This window comes from Enhydra lutris, unplaced genomic scaffold (assembly GCF_002288905.1).
Source record: "Enhydra lutris kenyoni isolate GAN:26980312 unplaced genomic scaffold, ASM228890v2 scaffoldscaffold94, whole genome shotgun sequence".
Classification (NCBI taxonomy): Eukaryota; Metazoa; Chordata; class Mammalia; order Carnivora; family Mustelidae; genus Enhydra; species Enhydra lutris.
In genome coordinates, this window is record NW_019154178.1 from 5,223,083 (window position 1) to 5,232,059 (window position 8,977).

Consider the following 8,977-nt stretch of genomic DNA (forward strand, 5'->3'; position numbering starts at 1 on the left):
GAATTTCTATTCAAAAGTAAGATTGGCCTGTAATAAAGAGAACTAAAGGGAAAATAACCATCGTTTAGTTGACAGAACTCAGAGAAGACTGTATGGATGGCATGATTTCTATGTGCAAGAGTTAGCTATAACTTCTAGTTGTTTCCTTTTGGGGAGTGGGTAAATCTACTTGAAAGTCCACATGAAAACCAGTTAGGATTGAGACTAGATGAGTTAAAGAGAAATGAAAAAGAGCGCCTTAAACAAGATGCACGTTTATTGTTCTCCCAACAACAAAAAAAGAGGTAGGCAGTTTCGTTCAGTATAACGATATTTTGTATATTTCCAGGATATCTGGGATATCTCTAGGATATGGTGGTTCTATCATGGCCTTTATGCTCTGGTTCAAAATGGTTATTGAAACTCCATCCATGCATTTTTGTCCCAAAAAACAGGATGAAAAAAGAAATGGAAAATATCTTCCTATCCATTCCCAGAAATCCCACACAATTTCTGCTTGTATAGACATGGCTAAAATTTATCTACATGTAAAGGAATTGAGAAATGCAACCTTTAGATGAATGGCAACATGGTCAACTAAATATCAGGTTTGTTGGTTTGAGAAAAAAAGAGATGACAATTTTTTTTAAAGATTTTCTTGATTTGTTTGAGAGAGAGAGAGCGCGCATGTATGGGAGAGCACAAGCAGGAGGAGCTGCAGAGAGAAAGAAGCAGGCTCCCCAGGAAGCAGGGAGCTGGATGAGGGCAGATCCCAGGACCCCGGGATCATGACCTGTGCTGAAGGCAAACACTTAACCCACTAAGCCACCCAGGCTCCCCCATTTACAAACGTTAATCTGGCTATGCACCTTCCCTGCTGAAAGCCCATCATTTGCCTGTCAATGTTCTTGGGATAAAATTCCCAAGACCCTGTATGAAATGGGCCCTGCAGTCCCATCAGTCTCATCTCCTGACATGCTTTCTCCAGCCTTCCCAGACCCACTGATCTCAGCCTATATCTCAGGAGTGGCAAAGCTTCCCTCCTTTTCCTGAGTTAGGCTTTCCTGAATTCAGTTTTTTATCTGCTGGTGCAAAGCTGGAGAGGTGGGAAGTGGGAATTAGGGCAGTGTCTCTGTAGGTCCTGGCTCATGGATCTGTTACCAATAACTATCTTTGTTGATTACTTGGAGATTCACAAGGGGGGGCGGTGCTGATTCTCCTCCAAACTTATTTCTCCCAGTCCCCTCACAAGAGATTGGAAAGGGATTACTGGCCTTTTCCAGAGTAACTCCTATATTTCCTGTTTTTATTAGAGAAATAATACCCACGCTACTATGGATGCAAATAAAGTTCTTTATTGAATTGCCTAGTAGGTCTTGAAAGCCCAAGGAACTTTAGAAGAAACAGTGGTTAGTTACAGTAATTTGCACACAAAGCAGTGTCACAAGTCTGGAAAATAATTACAACTGATTCATCTTGATGGGGAACCCTAAAAATTTGCCCACTAAATCTTGCTACCTAGACACCAGGGTTTACTTTCCCCTCAGTTCTCCTGGTTACTCCCAAACCCTTCAGTGAAATTCTCTTTTGCTTGGGTATCTTGTACACACACACACACACCCTGCCCTTGCCTTTTCCAAGTACAGAGGCTTTGGCTTTAGCCTGATGTGACTGAAGTTCTCCTTTGCTCAATCAAAGTTGGTTTTGGAGTAGGGAAAAGTAAACTGTAGTCTAAAGGATGAGACCACTAATCAAGTCTCCATGCCAGTGAAATTTTGCAGCTAATTTTCTCACTAGTTTTCCTAGGAAATAAACAGGCTCAGTCCTATCAGAAAAACGAAGTTTTTCTTTGATATGACCCTGACGCTTGTGAAATTAAAGCCCCAGGATTATTATGCTAAGGAACATCCAATTTTTTGAGAACTTGTTTATTTTTCTAGAACCACCACCCAAGATGACTCTTTATTGGCATCTAGAAATATGATGGTGCATAAACGATGAAGCTTGGAACACTGAGGGGGAAAAAAAAGCATCTTGACCCCCCCAAAAAAAGAAAGAAAGAAAGAAAGAGAAATATGAAAAAGAAATATAGCTTTCTTTGGATATTTTTTTATTCAAATCTCTCCAGCAACCAGGTTATTTTTTTCTTCCAGAATACCCCTGTCTCATGCTCCTTTCTTCCATCTTGAGGGCTCCTCTTCCACACACACTCCCCTGACTAATCTAACGCCTGCTCATTTTCTCAGTCTCTGATTCCAAAGGGAATTTCTCCCTGACCCTCAAAACTAGATCCCATCTTCCTGATTCAGCTCAGTCCTCACTGGCTCTTCTGTCTGGAAGTTGTCATATCTAATTCCTGTAGAACTGTCTCAACTGAAATTAAATTACTAACTTTCCTTAGGGCAGTCTTCCAGACTAGAATATCATCTGCCTGAAGGCAAGAACCATGTCTCTCTTTCTGAGCACCAAATCGAAGATTGTGTTTGATTCATAGCAGCTGCTTTATGAATACATAAATACACATCCAAAATATAACCACATTTTCAAAAATATTCTGAACTTGGTTGGGAGCTAACATCAAAGTATGGTCTTTCGCTCCTTCGAGTATCAAGTCTATGTCAAATTGGCCTTCTGTCACTTAAGGATGTTTTGGGAAAATCCCTCAGTTTCATTTTTATCACTTCTAGTAATTTAATAGTACAGTTCAATGTAAAACTCCCTTTTAACCTCTTCCTGTCACTCCAGCACAGGCTTATCTCATGGTCCAGAAACTCTGTACTAGGGAGGGAAGTATGACCTAAGCTCCCCACCCTCCCATTTTACCTCATCCAGTTCGAGCTTCTCAAGTGGCTCAGGGCAGGGAGGAGAGAGCCCCACTGTTGTCTGGTGGCTGTCGTCATTTCTGTTTCTCTGGCTGATACTGAACCACTGCAGATGTACCTGAATATGATTTTTTATGAAGCACCTGTAAGTGCTTTAGGGGCCTCAGCAAAGTTTGAGGGGGTGCGAGAGCTCTTCACTGAAGACAGTGTTGCTGTGGGAGAGGTTCTCTGACTTGGCCTCTCCTGGCCCTCTCTTCTCCACTCAGCTCCCACCGGTGATGCAGCTCCCTCTTGCCACTGGAATCCACCTACCCTGTGAAGCCTGGCTGGCGTCTGCAGCGTCCTCTGGGGAAACAACATCCTTGCCATTCCAGTCAAGGGTGTGCTCCCATCCAATGCCATGCTTCAACTGTAGGGAAGATCAGCAGACCCACTGCCTGGCCAGGAAGGGAGACATTAGTATCCACTTCTTTGGCATACCTTGAATCTCTCAAAGTGGCGCTTGCAGAGGCCCGTTTCAATGGACATCATGAGAAGGGCACCTCATTTGTGAGGAGGAGAGGGAAAAGTCACAGGTCTCTCCCAAATGCAAAAGTTCTGATCCTGATGGTTCCCTTTCTCTATTCCCTCCCCAGTCCTCTGTTTAGATGGAGTTGTTATGCCCGAGTTTTTGCATTCAAGAGACCACCAAGGAGCCAACACCGATGCAATCACATGAGGGTTTATTTGACAAGCTTAAGCTTGGGCCCAAGTATACCGGACACAGCGGAGTAGGGACTTGGACCCTGAACCAGATTACAGAGTTTTTAAAGGCAGAGTAGGGGTGGACTCGGCGGTGGGTGAGGACAAAGGGGATTATGGATGATGTAAGTCTCCAAGGATTTTGGAAGCAAGGTCTTCAGGACCTTGAGGGGCTAGCTATTGTTGGGAGAAAGGTTCTTTATTACCAGTAATAAAAATCTTCTCGTGAGACCCTTTAGATGTATATCAGTGGGCCCTACGCTTGGGAATGATTCTCGACACTATCTTGGAGGTTTAGAGATAAAGTTTCCTAAAGGAATTGTTATAGTAGACTTACAGGATCCTGATTGGACCTGTTGGGGTAGTGGGTTGGTCAGGCTAGGATTGTCTTTAGCAAAACCTCAAGGTGAGGGCAGTTGAGTCCCCAGGGGAGAGCCACTCTGCCTGTTTCAAGGGCTTCTCAGTAGGTAAGGAATTTTAATGATTTTCTTCTGCCTCTGTGTCCCACATCAGAGTGGAGAGGAGAAGTGCTGGATGGTTGCCTGGGTAGCAAAATCCTCAGTGCCCCCTGGAGGTGGTACCACCCCTGATTATTTGTAGCTTTCTTTAGAAGTGAGGTCTCTTTGTCCTAGCTCTGAATTTGAGGCATGAAGGTCACATTGGAATAACATTAAAATATCTGTTGAGAGAATGAACCAGTGTGTTTGCGGTGCTGTCTGTTCCAAAGGGAGCTCTGCCGGAGCTGGGCCCCAGGCACAGAAGTCACAGCACTAGAAGGCATTTACTGAGGGGACCACACTTCCTATTTCACAAATAGGAAATAGGAAAGAAACCAGGCAAGGCATCACCTGGCAGGGGCTGTGCAGACCCTCATGAGCAGATGGGACATCAGAGGCAGGAATGGCCAGGTGAAGAGCAGAAGGAATGAGAGAAACAATCCCCAGGATAATGTGGACTAGAAGGATGAAAACATGAGAGATGGAAAGATGATGGGAATAGAAAGTGAGGTGACAGAATTTTGGAAAGGGAGAAGATGGGGGAGGAGAGGAGGAGAGGAGAAGAGACTAGGAACTGAAGTCAGGGAGGAGACTGCCCAAGGAGATGAGCCACAGTGGGCTCAGCTGGAGCACAGGGTAGGGGGGTAGGGAAGGGAGAGAGGCAGGGCAGCTGCTGAATGAGAATAGGGGCCTGTGGTTACCACTCTGCAGCTGACGCAGGTGGCTCTGGGCTAAATTGGTCCCCTCCCTCCTCATGCAGTCTTCTGAGGGATGGGGGCAGCGAGAGCAGCAGGTAGGGGGAGGGGAAAGCACCTCTCTCTGGGTGGAGAGGCTGCCACTTTAACCAGTGCCCTTGAACTTAGCCCCAAAGCACTGCAGGAGGTTGATACTTACTCCTCAGTAAGAAGTAAGGATGGGGGATGGGATCTTTTTAAGATTGCTTTGGTCTCAGTAAGAATTCTGTAGAATTAACAGGGTCAAGGAAGTTATTTAAATCCAAATCCCTGGGGCACCTGGGTGGCTCAGTTGTTAAGTGTAGGGCTCAGGTTGTGATCTCAAGGCCCTGGGATTGAGCCCCACTTTAGAGTCCCTGCTCAGCAGGGAGTCTGCTTCTCCCTCTGCCCCTCCCCACTGATTGTGCGCCTCTCTCCCTCTCTCTTTCTCTCTCAAATAAATAAACTCTTAACTCCAAATCTCTAGGTACCTGGGTGGCTCAGTTGGTTGGGTGTTTTGCCTTTGGCCCAGGTCATGATCCCAGGGTCCTGGGATCTAGGCATGTGTGGGGCTCCATGCTTGGCAGGGGAGGGAGGGGCTGCTTCTCCCTCTCCACCTGCCTGGCTCCCCCTTCTTGTGCTCTGTCTAATAAATAAATAAAAACTTTTAAAAGTGGGGGGGTTGGAAACATTTCTTCTTCCAATACCTATCCCCATTCCTTAAAAGAGCACATTCAGGTAAATCGCTCAGCACAGAGCCAGGCACATTGATGATGTCAGTCAACGTTAGCTCTCATTAAGCAGCTCCCAGTACCCAGTAGGGCCCAGCGCTGGGGAAATATGGGTGGGGAATGAATGCGCTCATAGGTCATAGGGTCCAGGTCTAATTTAGTGGCCCAGTTCCCACCACCAGGATATGAAGGCTGCATTCTCTCACTTCTCAGGAGCTCTTTGTCTTGCAAACCTTCTGTGTGTCACCTTGGGCGGCCTTCTGGGACAAGCTGGTGCCATAGTGGTGCACCTGGGGATTGTGGGAACCCGGCTGGAACCACTGAGCATTTTAAATTGAGAAGGGAAGGAGTGTGGTGTCCAGGAGCAGAGCAGGGCAGGAAGTGGGAGAAAACAGGCCCAGAAACAGGGAGCTCAGGGATATCTTGCACCTTCCTGCTCAAAAAAATAGTCTGTGGACAAGGGCAACAGTATCTCCTAGAACCTTGTTTAAAATGCAAAGTCTCAGTCCTCACCTCGCACCTACTGCCTGGGTCTGTATTTTAACCAGATGCCCAGGTTTGCTGCAGTTAAAGTGAAAGTTTTCATAGCCCTGACCTCATCCCCAGCTTTCCGTTTTACTGAAGCTGGTTGCCATGGTACCAGCAGAGGGCGGTGCTGTGGACCTCAGCAGAGCATCCTGAAAAGGACGACCGCCAAGACATCCTCCTGAGACTTCCTTCTCAGGAGGCCGTGCACAGTAAGAACTGGGGGCAAATGCTGGAGTATCTTCTTTGCACAAAGACAAATGGCTCATTCATGCACCTGGGTGGCTCAGTTGGTTGGGTGTCCAACTCCTGATATTGGCTCAGGTCATGATTTCGGGGTCGGTCATAGGATTGAGGCCCCCATTGGGCACTGTGCTCAGTGAGGAGTCTGCTGGAGAGTCTTTCTCTCCCCCTCCTTTGGCCCCTCCCCCTGCTCCTGCAGGCTCTAAATAAATAAATGAAATGTTTTTTTAAAATTCCACTGAGGGGTGTTATGCCCCAATAATGGGTCCGTGATTAAAGGAGCGAGACTGATATAAAGCGAAGGTCAAGCAAAGCTTTATTTCATGCCAAGCATCAAGAATCTAACCGAACGTTCGGGGACGCACCTCTTACAAGAAAGGGTGACCCTTCTCTGTTTCACAGACTAGCTTTTAAGGGCAAAGGCCATGCGGTCAGGCCTGGCCACGCACAGGTGGCCAATGAGATTGTAACACACACAGGAAACTCCACAGTGATGCTAGGTGACCAATTGAGTTACAATTTACCCTAGTAGACATTTGAACCAGCCTATTACACCTTGATTGGGATTGGCGCCCAAAGGCTCCCAAAGGGTGGGGCCCATACTCCTTGGTAACCAGGGAGACAGTATGCATGCCCCCACTGATTGAATTCTCCACCTAGCCTGACCCACCCTTGTATCTGGGCTTTGCTACCTGGAGCTGGTTTCCGGGACTTGTTTCCCAAGTATATCCCCTGGGGGAAGGGGAGCAGGGACAGTTTCTAAATAGGTCCTTACAGGGGTGCCTGGGTGGCTTGGTGGGTTAAGCCTCTGCCTTTGGCTCAGGTCATGGTCTTGGGGTCCTTGGATTGAGCCCTGGATCAGTCTCTCTGCTCAGCATGGAGCCTGTTCCCCGTCCCCACGCCCACCTCTGCCTGCCTCTCTGCCTACTTGTGATCTCTGTGTCAAATAAATAAATAAAATCTTAAAAAAAACTGAGTACATTTTAAAGCTCTTATTGGCCTTATTCAGGAGTCAGGCAGCATCCCATCAGCAGATACAAAGGAGCTGTGAAGAGCTATATGAAATGAGAGACTTTCATAAGCAGAAGGGAGCAGGAGAGGTTACTGGCAGAGTGGATGTCTCAGGCAAAGTCACTTTCCTTTAGGGGACAGAAGAGTTCTGTCAGGCAGATTACCTCACTAGTAATGAGGTAATCTGGTAATTCCAGATTGATTGGTTCAACCTAGAAGAGATTGAAACTGTAATTAAGTTAATTATTAAGTACCGGTTTGGCAATGTGGGCTTAGCACAAGTGTCTCCATGTGGGAGCCTGTTGTCTTTTTTTTGTTTGTTTTAAATATATTATTTATTTGAGAGAGAGAGAGCAGAAGCCCTGGGGGAGCAGCAGAGGGAGAGGGAGAAGCAGGCTCCCCATTGAGCAGGAGCTTGACCCAGGGCTCGATCTCAGGACCCCGGGATCATGACCTGAGCTGAAAGCAGACACTTAACTGACTGAGCCACCTAGGGGCCCTGTCTTTTTCTTTTTTGTAATACTGAAAATCACTGGACTGAGTTTTGATGTATATAAACATACGAGGGGCTGGGGAATCCATGAGAATAAGGCTTGGTCCCTGTACTGGCACTCCCAGAGACAGTATTGTCTTGGTGTAAAGTACCAGGTCTCCTTGAGGCACACCGGCTGCAGAGGCAATGAGTCAAACAGAACCCTGTGTCCAGAGGGCCCTTCACTTGGTTGGGTGCTCTGCTGTCGCTATCTTGAAATTCTTAATCATTTCGTCTTTCAACTTGTGTTGTTTAAGTGAGGTCCTTTGGGACAATAGAGCCTGCACATGAGAGGAAACACATGCAGCCGGCACACCCGTCCTCTTCTGGCCGCCTCCACCAAATGCAGCACTCGTGGACCCACCCCCAATACAGAATCCAGTGGGTCAATGGTCTGTAAGGGTTCACAGAGACCAAAAATGACTTCAAAGGAATTGTGTCATGAAAGCCACTGGCTTCCATAGAGTGTTGGGAAAATGTGTGTCCATCAAGGGGTAAAACAAATAGTTAAATTAGTTTTTTGCATGATTCCTACTGTTCTAGCAAAAACAAAATGCAGGGGCGCCTGGGTGGCTCAGTGGGTTGAAGCCTCTGCCTTCCGCTCGGGTCATGATCCCAGGGTCCTGGGATCGAGCCCCGCATCGGGGGTCTCTGCTCAGCGGGGAGCCTGCTTCCTCCTCTCTCTCTCTCTCTCTCTGCCTGCCTCTCTGCCTACCTGTGATCTCTATCTGTCAAATAAATAAATAAAATCCTTAAAAAAATGCATAGGCATGTACAGGCTACAAGATATGAATTGAGTAATTTCAATTATTTCACAAATTAAGTATTCTTTATTTTGTTCAAAACTAACATGGCACAATGTAAACAATACAATTCGTAATAATAACTTAAATTTTAAATTTCCTTTACTTAGAACATTAAATAGGTATTTAAAAAAATCATCCCAAGTACAGAAAGGCTGCAGAATAAAGGACAAAACTTTATTATTTTAGAGCATTTGATGACACTTTTTCCCTTCTTTTTGAAGTAGGGGCCCCATATTTTCATTCCACACTTAGTCCAACAAATTACGTATCTGGCACTGCCTTAAGGGAAAGAGGCAGGGAACAGTTGGTGCCAGTGACCTGGGCTGGCAAAGTCAGTATTTGCCTCTGGTCTTCAAGGAACTAGATCCGATGGAAAC